Source organism: Scyliorhinus canicula, chromosome 12 (genome assembly GCF_902713615.1).
Source record: "Scyliorhinus canicula chromosome 12, sScyCan1.1, whole genome shotgun sequence".
Taxonomy (NCBI): Eukaryota; Metazoa; Chordata; class Chondrichthyes; order Carcharhiniformes; family Scyliorhinidae; genus Scyliorhinus; species Scyliorhinus canicula.
This window is the reverse complement of record NC_052157.1, coordinates 116,821,485-116,845,691: the sequence shown is the minus strand read 5'-3', so window position 1 is coordinate 116,845,691 and position 24,207 is coordinate 116,821,485.

Here is a 24,207-nt window from a genome sequence, read left to right as displayed (position 1 = left end):
GAACTGGTATAAAAGAAGGAACATTGGAACAGATCTTCAGCGATAACCTGGGAATCCCCAGGCACAATCATCACAAGAAGAAGGGACCCTGGGACTTGAGCCCAGAGAAGATATGCACATGAGTGATCATAGCCTGGATAGCTTCTTGCACTAAGTGCAGGTAATAACTGGAGCTCAGCTGTGAGTCTGTGTGAGTGAGAGAATTGTGAATGAAATTGGGTTAAACCGTGAACCTGTGTTTTGTCCTTAGGTAAAACAATAATGTGGGTTCTTTATTTGAATGGAAAGCTATTATACTGACAATGTTCACTGGGAGGCTACAAAGCACAGGTCTGAGCTCAACCACTGCTGCTTTCACACTGACTACTATTCATGGAACATCCTGTCTCAAGGCAGTAATGATTGACAGTTGTTTCAGATATGTTTCCTGAGGTATATGCACATTATATCCCAACAGAGAAACCAGAAAGAAATGAAGGGTGTGATAAGAGTTTAAAAGGACCACGACAACACTCAACAGATTCCGTCTTCCACACACTATCTGACTGCCCACTTCTGGCTTACTTGCATATCAAAATCCAGCCCAGTATAATCAGAGAACGCAAATCTGAGAACCATTCATAGAGGCAAGGAAGTCACAGCACAGAAAAAGGCTCTGCGGCCCATCGCATCTGTGCCGGTCACAAACAACCAGCCACTTGGCCCTGACCTTGTATGCCTCAGTCTCTGGTCCAGGTAATTGTCTCTTAAAGACCAGGTAAACCAATTCTATTGTGCTTAATTTCATCTGTTGGTCTGTACATTTGGATCTCGAAAATGAATGAAAATGAAATGAAAAATGAAAATCGCTTATTGTCACGAGTAGGCTTCAATGAAGTTACTGCGAAAAGCCCTAGTCGCCACATTCCGGCGCCTGTCTGGGGAGGCTGGTACGGGAATCGAACGTGCTGCTGGCCTGCTTGGTCTGCTTTAAAAGCCAGCGATTTAGCTTGGTGAGCTAAACCAGCCCCTATCTGGATTTGGGCTATTCTTAGCACTGACGAGCCTTTAGTGGATATATCCTGAATCATAACTTCAAATAAATGCAAATTATTGGCAACAAGAATTTAAACCAAAGAGGCCACTCTCTGATCCTGAGTTTCTATTGGTGAGGAGCCCCCACTGTGAGAACATTGCAGGAACATGATTCTGTCGCCCATTAGAAAAGAGAGTAAGCTGCAGTCTCCTGCGATGTACATCTCGGTAAATAGAGTTCCCCACTGCGAGCTCAGAATCATAAAATCAGCCACATGTAGTCCTTGAGGCTCTATTAGCACAGATGTGAGCTCCGCAAAAATCAAACGTTGAACACTTTTAGAGCACATAATTCACATGTACACTGATTCCTACACTACTGCATAATGTAGAACAAATGCTGTATTATTCGCAAGGATATTTCTCGACTTACGTTTTCAGAAATAATTTTATTTAATTAAAACTTTAATGTATCAATGAATATGCACTCACATTTATTCATTAAATTGATTATTTAGCATATATTAAATGTTTTAATTGTTAGCAAAATTTTATATTCTATTCAATATTTATAATTTCCTTTTTGCTCAGATTAGCACCATGCTGAGCTGACGCAGTGTAGGCTGGGTGGGCATCGTTGGAGCATATTTAAAACTAATCAAGAGCTTTTTTTTTCAGCTCCAACAGAAATACATTTAATACAGGACACATTTCTAAATGATTCAGAGGGATCTGGGTGGTACAGTGTAAACATGCTCTCTTTTTACCTCTGGGACATAAGGTCAATTGATCAATAGTCTCTTTATACAGGGATGTTATCCAGCACATGACTGTAAAAGACTACTATTAATCTAGCCAATTCCCAAAGTCAAACCCACATTCTGCTCCCCCAGCATGATACAGCAAGCTTGATTTTAAAATGACTGTTTCATCAGACTGGAGACCACGAAGAGTACCATAGAATCCCGACAGTACAGAAGGAGTCCATTTGGCTTATTAGTTCTGTACCAACCCTCTGAAAGAGCGCCCCACCTAGGCCCACTCCCCGCCTGTCACCCCACCTAACATGCACATCCTTGGACCGTGGGAGGAAACTGGATCACCCAAAAGAAACCCACGCAGGCAGAGGGAGAACATGCAAACTCCATACGGTCACCCAAGCCCGGAACTGAACCCGGGTCCCTGGCACTGTGAGGCAGCAGTGTTAACCACTGTGCCACCCCTTCTCGATGGAAGCAGCCTGAGGAATCAACTGTCCTCATGGATAGGCATTATTTGAATTCTGACAGTGAGTAGGCCTTGCACTTGGAGCAGCTCAATGATTGGACAGGAGGGAGTGAACGGGTGGAAGCAAATCCAGCATCTGCTCCACTGAGCTGATCCAGGCCAGAACTCTAAAAGATATTCCTGGAGAAAGCCTGATTTGGAGGGGCTCTATTTTTTTAGGGCTCGGTGATACCCAAAATTGCAAAAGGGTTGCAACTTTTGGCGCCACAGGATCCAATTGTCATGGGATGATTAGGCTCCCACCTACTTCTGACAGGAACTTGGGCTTTCCATTAAAATGGTGGTAGGTCAGACCTGAGCGAAAACGGAGTAGTAAGCTAAACACTCTCCTCACTATTGTCTAAATACTAACTCAATCAGGACTGAAACACAGGGGGCTGGATTCTCCCAAAATGAGACAATGTCCCCATGCTGGCGTAAAAACGGCAGAGTTTTACCCCCGAATTCCTGTAAAAAAGTTGAACTAATTCAATGTCCTGCAGGGGGCTTTCAGGGACCCGGAGTAAATCTCCCAGCTTTAGCTGCGGATACAGGTCCCCGCACTTCCAGTTCGGACGCCCTGCATGCTCACAGCGGCGGCCTCCAGCGGCTGTACCGAGATCCATGGCGGACACGGACCGTGGAATCAGACTGAGAAAGGAGACCCCTTGATCAGCTGCGCGCCCGATCCTGAAACCGCATAGGTCTAATCCCCGGCCACCCATAAGGCCCCCCCTCCGATCCCCCCGCCCCTGAGCAGGGCGGCCGTGGACTGAGTCTGCAGCCGCCACACCAGTATCCTGACCAGCAATAGGTGGTTAGTTCGACGCCATCGGTAACTCAGCCGGTCGGGAGCGGAGGATTGCTGGGCGGGCCTCTGGCAATGGGCCCCCGGCTGCGCAGCTTACTCAGCGGTCATGCCGATTTTCGGGGCCCGGAGAATCGCCTGACTGGCTCCTGGATTCTCCGCCCCCACTCCAGCTGCGATTTTGGTGCGGGGGCTGCGGAGAATCCAGCTCACTTTCTTTGTTTATTACACCTCCATGTGTTTTCTGACATATGTGTAAACTATCGAGATTCTTTCTGAATTTGCTGAAACTATTTTCACCGATGGGGCAGTTTTTCCCCACTGCATCAGCATCCAATGTGTTCAACATGCCCAATCTGAACTATCTGTCATCTTCAAATCAAGAGCCTGCAACCCTTAGTCTGCGTCCATTAGCTTTAAATGTACATTTTATGGGGATGTCTCATGTTAGTAGCTACTAGACATAGATCTGACAGTGAACAACTGTCCAAGTTTAGCATGATATTGTTTGAGTCCTTTCTTCTGATTTTCCTTTGTTCCCGTTTCCTTTCTTTTATTTTTATTATTGTTGATCCATGGACTCACAATCGCAGTGGGTATAAGTGGAAACAGCCTGCTAGTCAGGACAGTGTGTTCCAGGATTTGCTTTTTGGAAAGAAGGACACGGACTCCTCAGCACAGAATGACTATTAACCAGATTTGGAGGTTGTCAGATTGATTGGCTGGCTGGCAACCTGTGAGTTGGCCAGGGTCAGTGTTCTGGCTGACAACAGTCAGTGATTGGTTCCTGCGTGATGTTTCTGAGAAATCTGACAGAAATTATTAGACCTTGAAAGGTAGGAACTCTCTCTCTCTGTTGCTGCTGAAATAAAGAGCTACTTTATTGTTCTAAAACCAGTGAGTGCCTGACACATCTTTACTACACATTTGAAATTATCTTTAATCTACAAAGAAAGTAGAACCGCCTTGCCAGAGAAAACCATCTCCAGCACAGAAGGAAGAAGTATCGAAGTGAAAGTTTGAACTGCTGAAAGACTTTAACTGGAAGCCAGCCTGCTGCATCAGAGATCCTTTATCCTTTTATTTTAGAATTATTTTCTTCCCCCTTCATCACTCTTTCCCTCTATGTTTTCTGTGTGTGTGTATAGAGTGAGGCGAGTTGGAAAGGGAGGTTAGGTAGCCAGTTACATTTTTGTCAGTTTAATTGTAATAAGTTAAATAATAAAAGGTTATTGTGTTACATTTACAAACCTGGTGACTGCAGTTTATTGGGCTCAACCAAGGTCCTCGGGTATATTAAATTGCGTCTAATTTCACTTGTGTGGCAACTCTGGGGCAAGTGGGGCTGGAATTGACCACACACTAGCCCAGAGAGCCATGACAATATAATGTTGATTCGAGCAGATCAGGATGTATGAGCTGGAATGGATACCAAAATGTCAAACTGATGCAGCCAGTAGCACTTTGGGACTGTGCAAATTGGTGGAGCAGATTCAGATGATCTGACATGGGAGAGTTTAACGTTGACATTGGGAGAAAACATGCCCGATTTTTAATATTGTTATCCCCCACCAAAGGAACTCGTCAAGGCCCCGAGGCAGCACCTTCCAAAACCCATGCCACCACCATTCAGATGAATGAGGGCAACAGACACGTGGCAACGCCACCACCTGCTGGTTCCACTGCAAGTCACTCACCACGGTGACTTTGAAATATATAGCCGATCCTTCGCTGTCGCTGAGTCAAAGTCCGAATTTCCCTCCCTAATAGCACGGTGGTCGTACCTACACCACAGTGACTGTAGCAGTTCAAAAATGCAGCTCACCACCACCTTCTCTGGGGCAATTAGGAATGGGCAATAAATGCTGGCCTGGTCAATGACACCCAAGCCCCAAGATAGAATAATAAAAAATAGAGATTTTTGGCAAGCACTTACTTGACATATTTTGCAAATATTTATGGGGGTGGAGGGAGCATTATGGTTTACCAAGCGTTTAAAGTAAATTACTACTCACAGCAGCTTCACTCAACAATCTGCTGCTCTCTATCATTTTCAAATTCATAAATTTTCCTGTCAAAATTATTTAATACTTTAATCCAAAATGACTTTAATCTTTATTTTAATCTTTTAACAGCTTATCTTGCATTTCTGGAGAACAGTAACAATCCCAGCATACCCAAGCACGTTTCCCAGTCTTCTGTTGCCTGAACATGAGCTGGGAGCCCTGTGTGCCTGGCTCCTGAAATCTCTGACTTTTAGCCGCTGTACCGGTAAGATGTTGCTATCAAACTGTGATGCCCTTTCAGAGTTGAGAGTTTCAATCCAGGTGTTGCTAAAGATTCCCGAACATCATTCCATCCTTTTCTCCAATTCCCTAACCCCACCCCGCCCCCAACTATAAAAGCATTGAGGTGCTCTTTCGGGGTCAGTGTAGACTTGATGGGCGGAATGGCTTCTGTCTGAATAGTAGGGATTTTATGATTCTACTGTATAAAATGTTACCGGACCTAGACCCCCGCCCTATCACTACAACCCCGTAACCCCAAGGAACATACACCTCTTTTATTCACCAAGGGGCAATTTGGCATGGCCAATCCACCTAACCCGCACATCTTTGGACTGTGGGAGGAAACCGGAGCACCCGGAGGAAACCCACGCACACACGGGGAGAAAATGTAAACTCCACATGGACAGTCACCCAAGGCCGGAATCGAACCTGGGTCCTTGGCGCTGTGAGGCAGCAGTGCTAATCACTATATTATAGTTTATTCTCCAGACTAACCGCCACCCACTTCACTGCTTCTAAACATTTAATCATATTCTTTCTCCCTCATGCACTTATCCAGATTCCACTTGAACGCATCTATGTAGTTGGCCTCCAACATTGCCTTCAATTCCCTAATTTTCATGTTTGAACAAACATAGTTAATTCTGAGCATCACCTGAGCAGAGATATAGCCAGTCCTCATCTGCAATCCATGCATATGCTCTTTCCAATGATATTGTGAGACAGGGGTCAAAGGAAGGGACCTGGGCTGATTTTCTCCCCTCGGATTCGGGATCTTAGTCAGAATTCCTCAATATTCATCTCAAGGTCCTGTAGTCCTCAAATCTGAAGTGGATCTTCAGCAAAATAACATGATATAGCACCCTACAAGCTCATGCATATTCCAAGGAGTGGACAAAAGACAACACCGTCAAGGGAGGAGATATTAAGACAGGTGACTGAAACACTTGGTTGAAAAAGTAAAATAGGAAAGCTAACCATTTTTAAGGAGGAGAGGGAGGTGGAGAGCTGCAGGGGTTCTGGGAGGGAATTCCAGAGCTTAATGTCCAGATGGATGAAAGCACAGTCATGAATGGTGGGACAAAGTCAAAGGGGGATGACAAGTGGCCTGAATTAGAGGAACGCAGTGTGTGGGTCGCCACCAAGATCCCACCCCCGACCCCCCGCCAGGCCTGAAAATCGGCGGGGGATGGTGTGAATCCTGCCCCCCGCCGGCTGCCGAATTCTCAGGTGCCCGGGTTTTGACGGGGACGAGAATCACGTTGCGCCGTTCGGCAGCAGCTGTCAGCGTCCCACCTCCGGCGATTCTCCAGCCCGCAAAGGTCTGAGTGGCCGCCCGTTTTAGGCTGGTCCCGCCGGCGTAAATTAGACTTGACACTTATCAATAGGACCTGGCTCTCCAGGTGGCCTCTGGGGTCCTCGGAGGAGCACAGGGGGAATCTCGCCCCGGGGGGTGCCCCCATGGTGGCCTGACCCACGATCGGCGCCCACCAATCCGCGGGCGGGCCTGTGCCGTGGGGGCACTCTTTCCCTCCACACCGTCTGCCGTGTACCTCTGCCATGGCCGGTGCGGAGACGAACCACCCTGCGCACGCGCTGGGATGATGCCAGCACACGCTGGCGCTCCCATGCATGCGCCAATTCGTGCCGGCCGGCGGAGGCCCTTCGGCGCAGGTTGGCGCAGCGCCAAGCCCCTTCCGCACCAGCTGGCGCGGTGCCAAACACTCTGCCGCCGGCCTAGCCCCTGAAGGTGCGGAGGAATCCCGCCCTATATATCTTAGAGTTCGAGATGGTTACAGAGAATACTGCAAAGAGAGAATTAACCTGAATTTGCCTGAGGCCCATGACTTTCTCTAAAACAGCTGACCAGAATGTTATGTGTTCCCCCAGTAGGTTCTGAAACGGAGGAGGTGGAGTGTAAAATTTCAGTGATGGGGTCGCCACCAAGATCCCACACCCCGGCCCAGAAGCAATGTTACGGTCAGGGCAGGCTGGACCTGGAATAGGAAGCCCATCTATGCCCCTCTTTAGGCCCTTAAGTGGCCACTCGATTACAGGTGGGCAGCATTGTGGGGGTGGGGGGGGGGGGGGGGGGGGGGGGGGAGAACTTCAATCTGAAGGTCCCTTCCGATTTGGGGCACCCTCCCCTCAGGGACCTTGGACCCCCTTCACTTTCTACCCTCCAATGCCAATATCCCCCCACTCATGACCAACTCCCAAGGCATCCCCTACCGCCCCCTCCACTGGACTCCTGATACTTGCTTGCCATGTGTTCTGGGACCTCGGCACAGGCATGGCGTTGCAGTACCTCTTCTGACACATCTAATTGGTCAACAGTTCTCCAAGGCAGGACTTCCATCGACTGCTGTTAATCAATGCTCAATTGGATGTAAAATGGCAGCGGTACTGTCATATTGGATGGGGGTGCATTCCTCATTGGTTGTCAGGATGGCTGGCAATGAATACTCACCGTACTGAAAATTCAGGGCCCGTGTTTCAAAATAACTCATTCTATGTGCAGGATCTATATTGTTGGAGGACTTAAATTCAGTCGCATTGGCTGTGGGGGTCTCACCTGACTGCTCAGAAATACAATAATTGACAAGTTGGCGCCAAACTTTTTCTCCGTGTCAGCCTGTACATTGTTGAAGCACTCGGATACTGGCTCTGGTACTGATGCAGACGATGAAAGCGCCTTAAATCTCACAACAAATACATGTTTTCTGCCTGAACAGAAGCCCTAAAGTTATTAATATTGACACTCATTGTGTGCACTCAACAGCAGGATCAATAAAACTTCATAAGTTGTGAAAATGTAATGTAAATTAACGTCATAATTATCACAGTGTGAAACACTTCAGTGTCCTTGTATGAACGTGGTGCACTGTACAATTTTAGTTCCAGACAAAAAGATTAAATTTTATGAAGCAGAATGTGTTTAGACAGAGTGAAATCCATTCAAGTTGGCTTCTTGGTTAACCACACAACACTCAACTATTCACGCATTCTGACCAAAGCCCTGAATCTGTCATACTGGGTCCATATAACCCAAAAAGAAAGAAAATTCAACTAAACCCCCGATCATTTTAAATGTACTAAAGTTGAGACACAACAGAACCATTCTTCTATCAAAGGTGAAGGAAATTAAGACTTTCGATTTTGTGAATGTAAGGACTTGACTGATGGGCCTTTTGATTCTGTTTTGTAGTATGGGCCAAAGATTGGGTAGGAGCAATATGGAGTCAATTTTGTTACCGACACTCTCATCCAGCAGCTCTAAAGCATTCTATCTAACTCATCCTTTAGATAGTCTCTTAAAGATGCTGGCACTCTTCAAGGTGATTGTATCACTGGCTTGGCATCACTCTTGAGCTTAATGATGTATGTGAATGGCAAGGTACCCATTCCAATAAATACATACGGAAATTTGCTCATGATCTCTTCTATTCCATCACTGAGGGAACCATTGAATGTGTTGCAGTATGAATTCTTTGCACCAAATTTAATTGTTTGCACGCATCCACACCTATCAATGATGATTTTGTAGAGTCCATTATTTCAAACTCTAATGGTATGCACATGGCACAGTTCTTTACTGTGAGGCAGCAGGAACCTTTTGTTGCAATTGCATTTCCATTGTTGTCTGTCAGATGACATTTGCACGAGTTAATCTTTGGAAACTTATTTACTAGTTTCAGATACTCATCTGTTATCAAGTTTGCACGTGCACCTGTATCAAGCTTAAATGCAACATCTGAACCATTACCGTTCAGTGTAACGGTCCAATCTTTGTTTAGATCTGTTCGTTGAAATATTTTCTTTGCATCAGTGTCCAATTTATTTACCTGTGTGTGTTAGTATGACTAGGGGTATTACGGCACCTGGGAGTGCGAGCTGCCATTGGTGCAGAGGGCTCGCTGCCCATTGGCCCAAGTATCGTGTCCTCTGTATTCTCATTGGTCGAGAGGAAGGTAGCTCCGCCTACGAGGCGGGGTATAAGAACCCGTGTGCCCCAGCAGCCAGGTCATTTCTGTACTCCTGCTGCTGGGCACACTTCTTGCTGATTAAAGCCTTTTGTTTCGGACTACACCGACGTTTCGTGTCCATTGATTGTGCATCAATTAAATCAGCAAGATTTTTAAAGGATGGAGCTTCGCATCAAGCCGGAGTGTCTTCGACTCAGCCCCCACGCAGTGAATGCAACAGCCGCATTCAAGCACTGGCTGGCTTGCTTCAGCAGTTACCTTAGTACGGCGGAAAACGTCCCGACGAAGGAGCAGAAATTGCACATCCTCCAATCGTGTGTCGGCATCGCCACATACACGCTCATTGAGGACACAACGGACTACGACGTCGCTATGGACCAACTCAAAGGACATTTCATACAATCAAGTCTACGCTCGGCACTTACTAGCCACAAGACAACAGATCCCCGGTGAGTCACTGGACGAATTTTACCGTGCGCTCCTTATGCTGGGGAGGAACTGTGGCTGCCCACAGGTATCTGCTGCTGAGCACACTGAACTCCTAATCCGTGACACCTTCGTTGCAGGCATACAGTCCTCGCAGATCCGCCCGAGACTGTTAGAAAGGGAAACCTTAAGCCTCATGGAGGCACGGGCCCTCGCTACCTCCCTAGATGTCGCAAACCGAAACGCACGCTCGTACGCACCCAAACGCGCGGCAGCCCGATGGGCAGCGTGGAATCCAGCGTTTCTCTCCCACATGGACTCAGACTCTCCCCAGGCCTGCGCTGCAGGACGCCCCGAAAAACTCGCGGGGCCCCGCTGCTATTTTTGTGCCCAGGCTAAGCACCCCCGACAACGTTGCCCAGCCCATTCCGCAACCTGCAAGGGCTGCGGGAAGAAAGGCCACTTTGTGGCCGTCTGCCAGGCAAAGGCGGTCGCTGCAGTCCCAGGCAGCGACCGCGGGACTCCCCCTTCGCTCTCTTCAGGGGCCCCGTGCGGCCCGTGGACCTCGCTACCCATCCCCCAACGCCACGTGCGATCTCCGGGCACCGCCATTTTACGCCTCCGATGCCACGTGCGACCCCCGGGCGCTGCCATTTTGGACCCCCGACTCCACGTGCGGGGAACGGACACCGCCATTTTGTCAGCGCCCACCATGTGCGGCCGACGGGCGCCGCCATCTTGGATTGGCACCGAGGATCCCGCGGGTGACTACTCCCTGCCTGATGAAGACTCCGACTATCTGCCACGACTCGCTTCAGTCACTCTGGACCAGTCTCGACCCCGCATCCTCTATACGGCAACAACAAAACTTTTGCTCAACGGCCATGAGACAAACTGCCTGCTGGACTCCGGGAGCACAGAGAGTTTTGTCCACCCCACCACGATAAGACGCTGCGCTCTCCCTGTCTACCCAGTTAAGCAAAAAATAGCCCTGGCCTATGGCTCTCATTCAGTACAGATCACGGGGTGTTGTATAGCGAACCTCACGGTCCAGAGGAGGGAGTTTAAAAATTATAGGCTGTACGTTCTCCCTCACCTCTGCACAGCCACACTCCTGGGGTTAGACTTCCAGTGTAACCTCCAGACCCTAACATTTAAATTCGGCGGCCCCATGCCCCCCCTCACTGTCTGCAGCCTTGCGACCTCAAGGTCGATCCCCTGTCCTTGTTTGCAAACCTCACCCTGGATTGCAAGCCTGTCGCCACCTGGAGCAGACGGTACAGTGCCCTAAACCGGTGGTAAAGACCGGACAGAAGAATAGGATGGTCATAGACTACAGTCAGACCATTAACAGGTTTACGCAGCTGGACGCGTATCCCTCTCCCCCATATATCCAACCTGGTCAACAGGATCACGCAGTACAAGGTCTTCTCCACGGTGGACCTCAAGTCCACCTACCACCAGCTCCCCATCCGCACAAGCGATCGCAAGTACACTGCGTTCGAAGCGGACGAGCGGCTCTACCACTTTTTAAGGGTTCCCTTCGGTGTCACAAACGGGGTCTCGGTCTTCCAAAAGGAGATGGACCGAATGGGCGACCAACACAGTTTACGGGCAACCTTCCTGTATCTCGATAATGTCACCATCTGCGGCCACGATCAGCAGGACCATGACACCAAACACCGCAAATTCCTCCAAACCGCAAAGCTCCTGAACCTGACTTACAACAAGGCCATATGCGTGTTTAGCACCGACCGTCTCGCCATCCTCGGCTACGTAGTGCGTAGTGGAGTAATAGGCCCCGACCCGGAACGCATGCGCCCCCTGATGGAACTCCCCCTCCCCCATTCCCTGAAAGCCCTCAAGCGCTGCCTTGGTTTTTTTCTCATATTACGCCCAGTGGGTCCCCAATTATGCCGACAAAGCCCATCCCCTCATCCAATCAGCCACGTTCCCTCTGTCGATGGAAGCCCACCAGGCCTTCAGCCGCATCAAAGCAGATATCGCAAAGGCCACGATGCGAGCTATCGACGAGTCCCTCCCCTTCCAGGTCGAGAGCGACGCGTCCGATGTAGCTATGGCCGCCACCCTCAACCAAGCGGGCAGACCCGTGGCCTTCTTCACCCGTACCCTCCATGCTTCTGAAATCCGCCACTCCTCGGTCGAGAAGGAAGTACAGGCCATAGTAGAAGCTGTGCGACACTGGAGGCACTATCTGGCCGGCAGGAGGTCCACCCTCCTCACAGACCAACGGTCGGTGGCCTTCATGTTCGACAATGCACAGAGGGGCAAGATAAAGAACGACAAGATCTTGCGGTGGAAGATTGAATTGTCGACCTACAACTACAACATCTTGTATCGTCCTGGGAAGCCGAACGAGCCTCCCGATGCCCTGTCCCGCGGCACCTGTGCCAACGCACAAGTGGACCGCCTCCGATCCCTCCACGAGGACCTCTGCCACCCGGAGGTCACCCGCTTCTTTCACTTTGTAAAGACCCACAACCTGCCCTACTCCATCGAGGAGGTCAGGACAGTCACTAGGGACTGCCACATCTGCACGGAGTGCAAGCCGCACTTCTACCGCCCCAAACAAGCGCATCTGATAAAGGCTTCCCGCCCCTTTGAATGTCTCAGCATGGACTTCAAAGGTCCCCTCCCTGTACCAACCGCAACACGTACCTCCTCAACGTGATTGACGAGTACTCCCGCTTCCCGTTCGCCATCCCCTGCCCCGACATGACCACACCCACCATCATTAAAGCCCTTCACACCATCTTCTCCCTGTTCGGATTCCCCGCATACATTCATAGCGATAGGGGGTCCTCCTTTATGAATGACGAACTGCGTCAATTCCTGCTCAGCAGGGGCATCGCCTCCAGCAGGACGACCAGTTACAACCCCCGGGGTAACGGACAGGTCGAGATGGTGAACGGTAGGGTCTGGAAGACCGTCCTGCTGGCCCTATGGTCCAGAAATCTCCCAGTCTCCCGTTGGCAAGAGGTCCTCCCAGACGCCCTCCACTCAATCCGGTCACATCCACTAACCAAACGGTTCACGAACACCTTCTTGTTTTCCCCAGGAAGTCTTCCTCAGGGACCCCACTCCCGACCTGGCTGGCTACCCCCGGGCCCATCCTGCTCCGGAAACACATGCGGGTGCACAAGTTGGACCCATTGGTCGAGAGGGTCCAGCTGCTCCAAGCGAACCCGCAGTACGCGTATTTGGAGTATCCCGACGGCCGACAGGACATGGTCTCCCTTGGGACCTGGCACCCGCCAGATCCCCTCCATCGCCCCCGGCGCCACCCACCCCCCCAATCCCCCTCCAGCCGCAACTGCTTCCGGCAGGCGCTCCCCCCCGGCCTGCCAGCACCTTTACCCGCGCCGCCTAGAGGATCGGACGCCCCTTCCCCGGCCCGGCCCTCACCAGCTCCACCTAGGGGTACGGACGCAGCCACAAGGACCGGATCGTCGCGCCCGGAGTCACGGACGCCCGCAACTCCAACGTCTCCAGCGAAGCTCCGCAGGTCACAGAGGACGTCCAAGGCCCCCGATCGGCTGATTGTGTCTTTGTGAACTATTTATGGACCTTGTTGTTTGTTCTCTCATTTTTTTTTCTCCTTCACATCTGTATATAGTTACCGTGTTCTGACACCCTGTACATAGTTTCGGGCCAGTGGGCAGCCACCGTTGGAGAGGTTTGATCCAACATCACTAGTCATATTACCAGTCTCTTACCCACTCGCGCGGGACACCCCCCCCCACGTCCTCATTCCCCACACATGCCCCCCCCCCGGTTCCTTTCTCAACAAGGGGTGAATGTGGTAGTATGACTAGGGGTATTACGGTACCTGGGAGTGTGAGCTGCCATTGGTGCAGAGGGCTTGCTGCCCATTGGCACAAGTATCATGTCCTCTGTATTCCCATTGGTCGAGAGGAAGGTAGCTCCGCCTACGAGGCGGGGTATAAGAACCCGTGTGCCCCAGCAGCCAGGTAATTTCTGTAGTCCTGCTGCTGGGCACACTTCTTGCTGATTAAAGGCTTTCATTTCGGACTACACCTGCGTTTCATGTCCATTGATTGTGCATCACCGTGTAATTGCATCAACCATGAAAGTATCTTGCCGAGTGTACTTCGATGATTTTGAATTTGAAGTAAAACTCTTTCTTCACCAACTTTGTTTTTAACACTCTGTACTTTCTTATATATGTTGAACGATTTTTTGAGAGTCTTTCACTGGTTTCACTGATGTAGAACGACTTTGGGAAGCAAAATGATTTAGTTTACTGCATTGCGAGCATTATTTTCCTTTTGCAGGACAATTCTTTCTAAAATGGGCATGTCCACAGCACATACACGTCATCAGGCTGCTTGCGTACGTTCAAAATGGCCACCTTCAGTGGTGCACTGTCTTCTAAACTGTGTCACTGAGTTAATGGCGTCGGCCACATTTCCCAAATTCATGCCCTTTTCTTGAGCCCTAAACGCTGCATTTTGATTTTTGTCTTGTTCGCTATTCTTGCAGAGATTAATTGCTTCATCTAAAAGCAGAATTGGTCGTCGAAGTAAACATTCAAGCAACCACTCATCATAGAACATAGAACATACAGTGCAAAAGAAGGCTATTCAGCCCATTGAGTCTGCACCGACCCACTTAAACTCCCACTTCCACCGCATCCTATAGGGGCTGATTTAGTACAGTGGGCTAAACAGCTGGCTTGTAATGCAGAACAATGCCAGCAACGTGGGTTCAATTCCCATACTGGCCTCTCCAAACAGGTGCTGGAATGTGGTGACTAGGGGCTTTTCACAGTCACTTCATTGAAGTCTACTTGTGACAATAAGCTATTATTATTATCCCCGTAACCCAATAACTCTGAACGTTTTCGGACACTAAGGGCAACTTTAGCATGGCCAATCCACCTAACCTGCACGTCTTTGGACTTTGGTATCATACGCCAAAAATGATCTGATCACAAATTAGTGAATCCGTTATGACAAAAAATTACAAGATTGAGCTCTGAGTCTGAGATTAGTTATGAAGCCTTAAATTTTATGAAGGCTGCAGCCTTTTTAAAAATATGTAGCGCTCATAAGTTTCATTCACTTGAATGTCGAATTTGTTCATGACCAGCTTATATATTTTTTTCCCTCACTGTCTTCAAAATTGAACAAATTATATGATTTGAATGTCTGCAGTCCAGCTAAATTTAGGAGAAGCGCAATTTTACGATGATCAGGAGCTGATTCTAATGCGGTGGCAGATGGTAAAACTTCAAACTGTTGTTTGAAATTTTTCTAATTTAGACTTAGTTTACTGGTCGTCTTGAAGTATCCTGGCTTTAGTAGACCTTCCATCTTATGTTCCATACATTGATGCTGACATCAAGATTTGTTCAATAACGTGATTGTTCTTCTTTTCTTCTCAGAAGCTAATCTGACTTTCTAAATGAACTGCTATGCTTTTAGGAGGACACCTCTGGTACCATGTGGTGTTCTTTGTGTTTCTGATACTCATGATGGATGTCGTAGTGTTTACAAAGACCACACAAGCTAAGTTCAATAACAAAGCAAATATTTATTACACTAATTAATATACAGCTTGACCACTTACTCCTACAGCAAGCAATAATCTATTAAACTACAATCTACACTGTACTAATACTTGACTCATGCACTCTGTCTTAAACTGTACTCTTCTCTCGCCTACATTCCTTCCCATTCTCTCCTATACGCTCCCAGAGGCCTGAGAGTCAGTCCTTTTGGTAGGTCTGTTCCTAGCTCCATCCAGTAGTCAATTATGATATTACATTCACTCTTTATCTTCGCGAGATTCCACATAATAGAACATAGAACATAGAACAGTACAGCACAGAACAGGCCCTTCGGCCCTCAATGTTGTGCCGAGCCATGATCACCCTACTCAAACCCACGTATCCACCCTATACCCGTAACCCAACAACCCCCCCCTTAACCTTAATGTCACAAGTACCACTGGCACTAATAGTATCAAGTGAGGTGAAAGGAACTCTGAACCTCATCTTCAACTCATGAACTCCATGGATGAGGGTTTAAGCCCCATGATGGAGGGCGTCAACTGCATGGCGCATGTACGAGTGGACGTCCCCGAGTGTCAGCACCTGAGGATCTTATTCCAGCTAACCTTTAATCCACTGGAGGAGGGCCTTCCACCCAGGAGACCCTGGGGGTTGTCCAGCTCATCTGGCATTCCCCTCCCTGTGAGTGACACACCTACAGTCCCGCACAAGGGGGAGGACATCACTGTAACACCTGTGACAGTACTATGGGTGCGATTCTCTGAGGTGTAGAGAATCGGCGCTATTTGCGGCGGCGTGTTTGGCAGGGCCGCCGATTCAACGGCCCAAATGGGCCGAGCGGCCGCGTGGAAACGGCAGAGTCCCGCCGGCGCCGTTCACCCCGGTTGCTGCCAGCGGGAACTCTGCACGAAGGGTCGGGGGGCGGCCTGTGGGGCAGGGAAAAGCGTTCCTTCACCGGGGGGGGGGGGGCCTCTGATGGGGTCTCCCCGCAATCCGGGCTCAATGATCAGCAGGCCGGCCTCTTCCTCCCCCCCGGGCCTACTTTCTTCTGCTTCCAGCCCCAAAACCCCCGCGCCATGTTGCGTCATGGCCGGAGCGTTGAAGACTACCCCCGCGCATGCGCGGGTTGGCGCGGCCCAACTGCTCATGTTCGGGTTGGCGCGGCACCCATTTGGCACCGGGAAGGGAGACTGGAGCGGCGTGAACCGCTCCAGCGCCACACTGGCCCCCTGTGGGGGACAGAATCGGTTGTCCTCATGCCCGTTTCGCGCCGTCGTGAAACGCGACGGCGTTCACGATGGCACGAACACTTGGTCTCCATTTTGGAGAATCGCCCCCTATGTCTCTCCCACCTCCTGTACTGATGGTGCAGTAAAGGTAAAGCACTGCTGACACAAGTCCCACCAGTCACCTGCAACCACCCCCCCCCCCCCCCCCTCCATCCACGGAAAGTTCACCACCCTCCCTGCAACATCAACGCCCGGGTTTCTCATGTTGGTCAATATTCTCAAGTTATAAGGATGCCAAGGGCAGAAAATGTGTCGAGAGTCTGTCCACCTCATCAATAGGTGGAGAAAATAATCGGGACACCTGGCCACAGAGGAGACAACAGCAGCTGAGATGGTCGTAAAGACTCTCTGAGCCCCTAGGTAAGTCCATTCATTTCTAGCTTGCTTTCAGCTCTCTGTCAGACAGGAGTCAGACATTTCGCTGAGGATGAGAGGAGCATTACTCTGTCCTCACTGCAAGTCATCATTATTTACCTACAGCATCTGGCCAATGGCTTTAACGCTCTGGCCATAAATTTTGCTACCATCATAATAATTTTTATTAGTGTCACAAATAGGCTGACATTAACACTGCAAATTACTGTGAAAATTGCCTCGTCATCACATTCCGGCGCCTGTTCGGGTACACTGAGGGAGAATTCAGAATGTCCAATTCACCTAACAGCACGTCTTTCGGGACTTGTGGGAGGAAACCGGAGCACCCGGAGGAAATCCTTGCATGCATGGGGAGAACGTGCAGACTCCTCACAGACAGTGACCCAAACCGGGAATCGAATCCGGGTCGCTGGCTCTTTGAAGCAACAGTGCTAACCACAGTGCTACCGTGCCACACGGGGCACCTCCTGCAGGCACCACACAGGTGAATGGATTTCAGACCCCCACAGTGGGAGAGGTCTTCACTCCCTCGTCCTGGTCATCCGCAAACAGAGTGGACAGGTCCCGAACTCTGTTACACATGCGGGCCCTAGCCATCGCCCAAGGCGCTTCTTCCTCTTCCTCTGCAGGTTGTCCCTTGCTGCCCTCCTCGACATCCTCCTCATCTGAGGAGATGTGGCCCTCCTCCATCTCCCTGGGTCCTGCTGCATTGGCAGGTTGTGCAGAGCGCAGCACACTACAATGATGCATGAAATCCTCTAGGGGCCATCTGGAGATCTCCTCGCTGATTGGTTCAGGCACTGGAACTGTACCTTGAGCAGTCCGATCGTCTGCTCGATATGCCCTGAGGAGGTGAGGTCACCAGGTTCTCGTTTTTATACAGCTGTTTTAAATCATGCCGGCGTGGCATCACTTTGGGGGCCATTGAATATTCAGTGAGGGGAGAAGTCCCAGCTAGAGGGCTCACTAATGATCTTATAATGTATTTAAATTAAGTTCCTGACCTTCTGTGGCGGTATTCTCGTTACGTCACCGGCGAGCAGCATGGAAAAGCGGGAAAGGCGATCTCGCCGGCGAAAGTCGCGTTTCCCGTTTCTCGCTGTGTTTATATGCCGTGCCCCGTCGCCTTTTTCGAGATGGTTAATGTTGGCTGAAAATCATCCCCTAAATTTTAAACCATGGCTTAACGAAGCAAGAACATGGCAAAAGAGCCAGAGAAATGTTGAGAAAGGTGCAGGATGCTGGATTAACACTCAATGACAAGTGATGGTTTTTGCAACACATAATCAAATACTTAGGCCACATTATCCAGACAACAGAAATCACTGCGGACTCACAGAAGACAAAAGCCATCAGATACTTCCCGCAGTCCAGGAATATCACTGATGGGTATGGTGAAACAACTGGGAAATCAACCAATCATCCTGCAGGAATCACTAACCAGTGATTCCTGCAGGATGATGTGGGCACATGGGTGAGCAGATTAGTGCTCAGTTAGTGCTGAGTGATTAGGCAAATTCCCAAGGACAGACAGCATGGCAGAACCTTACCTCAGCGTACACCAACCTATTTGTTATTTATTCCTGCATTATTTTTCACAAACTATTTCAAAATAATAAGGCTGGAAAACTTCACCCACGTTTCACCCAAATTTCACCCAAATCTCACTCATAAGCAAAGTCCAGCACGTTAACTTTGTGATATGATAGAGGCTGCATTGTTAGAGGTGCTGTCTTTCAGATGAAATCTGGAGCCATTGCCCTATGAGCTCTCTTTGGGAAGTGGCTCTATTTAAAGAAGTGTCAGGGAATCCACCCAGGAAAACATTTACCCCTTAACCGGTATCGCTAAAATATAGAGGATCTGAACGTTATCCTAATTACTGTTCTTGGGAGCTTACTGTGCATCCATTGGTTCCAATGTTTCCAACATTGATATGCGATTAGAAATTAAAAAGTGTATCATCGGCTTTAAAGTACATTGGACATCCTGGAATTGTGAAAGGTTATATATAAATGCAATTTCTTTCTTGCTTTCTGGAAGACGGGTAGAAAAGAGGTTTGAAGTTACAGTGGCAACGCCTGTCAAGAGATCAAACAAGTTGGCATTTCAGGTCCAACTCTTCTTTCAAATCACTTTCAAAACACTAAATTGTTTATTCCCTCTCCATAATGTTCCATGACCTGCGAAAGATTTCCTGTTCCTCCTGCCGATGATTTTGAATGCAAGTCCCACCCCAATGGCTTGAGCACAGAAGTCAAGGCTGACACTCCCAGTGTGGCACTGAGGATTGATGAATTGTCAGAGAGGCCGTTATTCAGTTGAAGCAATAAACTGAAGCCCGGCTGCCCTCTCAAGTGGGTCGAAAAGGTCTCAGGGTACAATGTCAAAGAAGACTAGGGGAGTTATCCCTGATGTCCTGGCCAATATCGATCCCTCAAGTGTGAGGTCATGCATTTGGTCGGCAAAATGGGAAGGCAACTTTTTATCTAAATGGGGAGAGATTTCAGGGTGCTCCGTGCAGAGGGATTTGGGGGTCCTCATTCATGAGTCACAGAAAATGAGCATGCACATGGAGCAGATAATCAAGAAAATGAATGGAATATTGGCATTTATAGCTAAACGAATAGTGTATAAAGGTAAGGAAGTGTTGTTGCAACTATACAAGGCATTAGTGATACCACACCTGGACTATTGGGCACAGTTTTGGTTCCCTTATTTGAGGAAAGATACAGTGGAGTCAGTTCAGAGGAGGTTCACTTGGTTGGTTACCAAGATGAGAGGTTTGTTGTATGAAGAAAGATTGAATAGTTTAGGCCGATATTTTCTAGAGTTTAGAAGAATGAGGAGCGATCAAATTGCGATACACAAGATGATAAACGTTATGGATAAAGTAGACGCTGATGCTTCCTCTTGTGGGGCATTCTAAAATGAGATAAGATAAGATCTTAGGTAGCAAATTTAAAACGGAGTTGAGAAGAAACTACTTCTCCTAAAGGCGAAGCTGTGGATCTGTGGAATTCTCTACCCCAGAGTGAAGTGGATGCCGGGACAGTGAGTAAATTTACGGAGGAGTTAGACAGATTTGTAATTGGTAATGGGTTGAAGGGTTACGGAGAACGGCCAGGACAGTGAAGTTAAGGCCAGGGTGACATCAGCCATGATCGAATAGCGGAGCAGACTCGATGGGCCAAACGGCCTAATTCTGCTCCTATATCTTATGAACTCAATCAACAAATTACTTGGTCATTATCTTAGTGTTGTTTGTGAAAGCTTGACATGCAGTATTTTGATATCATACTTCCGAAGTTGACAACACTTGAAAGAAACTTGTGACATGTATTGTGGTTGTGCAAGCTGGAGCTGCGCGATGGGAGGCTTCAGCAGTGGAACCAGGAGGAGGCAGCCAGTGAGGACGGAGAGCTGGCCACCCAACAGGCTGAGGGGGAGGACATGCTGCATGAGGCCTTGTGTGTACCAGCACCACCTGTCATAGGAGGACCTGCCAGATTGGGCATGTCGATGAAGACTCCGGGACAGTGCGACATATCTGCCATGGTACACCTGGTACCGCAGGGATATGTGGGAGGACACCCGCTCCCGTTAGCCGTCAAGGTGATGGTCGCCCTGAACTTCTATGCCACGGGGTCCTTTCACGTGCCGAGTGGGAATCTATCTGGGTCTCACAGAGTTCGGTGCACAGGTGCATCCATGCTGTAACAGAGGCCCTATATGCCCAGTCAGCTCAGTACATCAATTTCAAAGTGGAACAAGCCCACTGAGCCCACCGGGTAGCGGGGTTCGCCGTAATCGCCAAGACGCCCCGGGTCCAGGAGATGATCGACAGGATGCATATCTCCCTACGAGCAACTGCAGATGACAGGCCGCTTTACACAAACCGAAAGGGTTACACTCCATGAACGTGAGCTGATTCAGCTGCGCATCACACACTTCTGCATCCAATACCCGGGTGTTGTGCATGAGACCTTCATCCTGGCACACCCGACCGTTCCTGGCCTCTTCAAGGTGCCCCCTCAGCTGGGGGGGGTTGGCTCCCGGGTGACAGACTGACATGGAGACCCGCTACAATGACACACATACAGTGAACAGGAGTGTGATCGAGCGGTGCTTCGGCATCCTGAAGATGCTATTCAAGTGCCTGGGCTGCCCTGGAGAGCCCTCCAATATAGCACTGGGAGGGTCACCAACATCGTGGTGGCCTGATGCATCTTCCACAACATTGTGCAGCAGAGTGGCCATGTTCTAGAGGTGGAGAAATACCACCAGTCCTTGTCCTACAAGAAGGATGCGGGGGAGGGCGAGGATGGGCAGGATATGGGGTCCAGGCAGGCACGGGAGGCCAACGCGCATGGGGCGCTATGATCGCCTCCAGGTTCACCACCTCTGCCACCTGAGTCCAGGCAGTGGCTGGCAGCTTCATCCCGACTCCAGGGTACAGGGTCTCCCCCCTCTCCTCCACAGCGTCCAGCAGGGTCTCCAGTTTCGTGTTGGTGATTCTCAGGGCCACGGGTCCTTAAGTACGCCGCACACTGTCGGGACGACCTCAGACGTCACCTGAGGCCCTTCCCCGATCCTCTGCACCTGAGTCCCCGACGGCGTGGGGCATGTGTCCCCACAACGTTCGGGAACCAAGCGTACTGGCTGCAGATTGTGTCCCGCGCTGCCATAGACGGGGGCAGAGCCATTCCGCTGGCAGGGGGGCTTTGGCGTGAGCTGGGGGGACTGGTGGGGGGGTGATCCGCAGATGGTGAGTGGGGCAGTTTTTGGCAGGCCGGATGCGGCCGGCGCCATGTTGTACGGCGCGGCCAGTGCAGGCCACCACCGTGCGCATGCGCGGCCACGGATCCGGACATTCTGCGGCCGTATCCGCATGGTAAGCCAAGGGCTTCATGCGGTGCGGCTGCTACCCCCCCCCATCAGGCAGCGGATCGGTGCAGGGTTGCCACCGACCTTTTGGTGGTAAGGACAGACGGATCCTGCGCACATAGCCGCAGAATCGGAGAATCCAGCCCAAAGTCTCAGGAAAGGAAAATCCAGCCTCCTATTTCTGAAGTGTGACTGCCAATGTTCTTTACTATTACTTCCTACCTCAGTCACCCCCTGCCATGCATGAGGACTAAGGCTGAGCAGTCTGAATGTAGTCTACAAGGTATATACTCCTCCTGGCTTTACGATGTCCTATAACCCTGACTCTCTAAATACTGTCTGCTTTCCCAATGGTCTTGTCACCATTCATTGCGATCTAATAGTGCCGGTGAGAGAGTTATCAGGATCACCTGCTACCTTTTGACAGGCTTGCACATGATCCCTCGTGGTGTAGTGACAGCACTGATATGGATGAGGAACCTGGGGTTAGGACCTTTCTTCTCAATGCCAGATATACAGCCTACTAAAGTTGAGAATTGCATGTACAAATCTCTGATCTCTTCTGTTGAGGACTGCAGTCAGTGACAGGGGAAGTTAAAGGACAAACTCAGTGACTCAGTTGAGGATGGTGCTGAGACAGCAGACTTCATTCAGAATGGCAATGTACTACAAATGATCTCGGCAGCCAGGGTCAGAGGACAAAATAACCACTGGAGTCCATGCTATTGATTGCCATGCAGAGAGGGCACAGCAGGTTTCAGTCACGATGATCCTTTCAGTCAAGGAGCCTGGCAGAGCTCATGTCAAAGTTTGCATATAAACGATGGCTGAGTTCTCAACAGCAGCGAGTGAATTCGAAAGAAGAGGACACCGTGTTTACTGAAGGACATTTAGCACTGAGATACGCATCACTGCATCATAAAGGTACAGCAAATAGGCCACATGCTGGTGTTTAACCTAGAGCCCCATGTTACACGAGGAACACAAGAGCTGCAGAAATACCTTAATGTACCATATCAATTGAAAATACTGTGATATCACCAGGGGCTGTGTGCTAGAAGGATAGTGCTTTTCCCATAAGATTCTCCAGTTTCTTGACAGAGTTTCCCTCTACCAAGATGGCCACAGGATGTCAACCTGGAAGTCACATAGCAGATTGATGGAAAACACCCATCAGAAATCAGTCAACGATGATCAGCCATGTGGCCTTGCTCGACTACGGGCGGGATTTTCTAAAAATGGGTCTATGTCCCCACGCCAGTGGGAAAACCGGTGGCAACGCCTCCGGCATCAACGGCCCCCGATAGTGAGGAGTTCTCGCCCTTCTCGGGGGCTAGGTTGCCACCGGAGACATCCCCACAGGTCCAGCCGGCGGGGAACGGCCGGCGTATTTCTGCGCATGCGCGGGGGTTCCCTTCTCCGTGCCGGCTCCCGGGCAATATGGCGGAACCCTACAGGGGCCCGGCGTGGAGTAAAGTAGGCCCCCACGGAACCAGCTGACCCACCGATTGGTAGGCCCCGATCATGGGCCATACCACCGTGCACCCCCCCACCCCGGGGTTGGATCCCCCCGTCCCTCCCCCCCCACCCCCCGCCATCCTTCCCCTGGACGGCCCCCAGACACTTACCTTCCAGGTCCCGCCGTGTGTGAGGTGAGTAATCCACGCCAGCCGGACTGGGCCAAACCAGTCGGCCACTCAGCCCATTTAGGCCCTGAGAATCGCCGGGGAGGGGGGGGGGGGGCGCTGCCAATGGCCCCCAACCGGCGTGGCGGCGGCCCTGCCGGCGCCCGAGAATAGGGAGGCCGGCGTCGGGGCGGAGGGGTGCGATTCGCGTGCCCCCGGGGATTCTCCGACCTGGTGCCGGGTCGGAGAATCCTGGCCTATATAAGCAGAGCACAGTACTACCAGGGGGGGAAACAAACTTGGTGAATGCAAGGAAGGTGCCTTGGAGAGGGAAAAACTTGCTTTGTGTTTGTTCATGGCCTTGGACTAAAACTTAAACGCAACATCATGGGTTTACCATGATAGAGAATCGGCGAATTAGAGAATTTACAGTGCAGAAGGAGGCGATTCGGCCCATCAAGTCTGCACAGACCCTTGGAAAGAGCACCCTACCGCGGCCCACGCCCCCCCTATCCTTGTAACCCATTAACCCCACCTAAACCTTTGGACACTAAGGGGCAATTTAGCATAGCAACCCACCTAATCCACACATCTTTGGACTGTGGGAGGAAACCCGAGCACTCGGACGAAACCCACACAGGGAGAAAGTGCAAACTCCAGACAGTCAGTCATCCAAGGCTGGAATT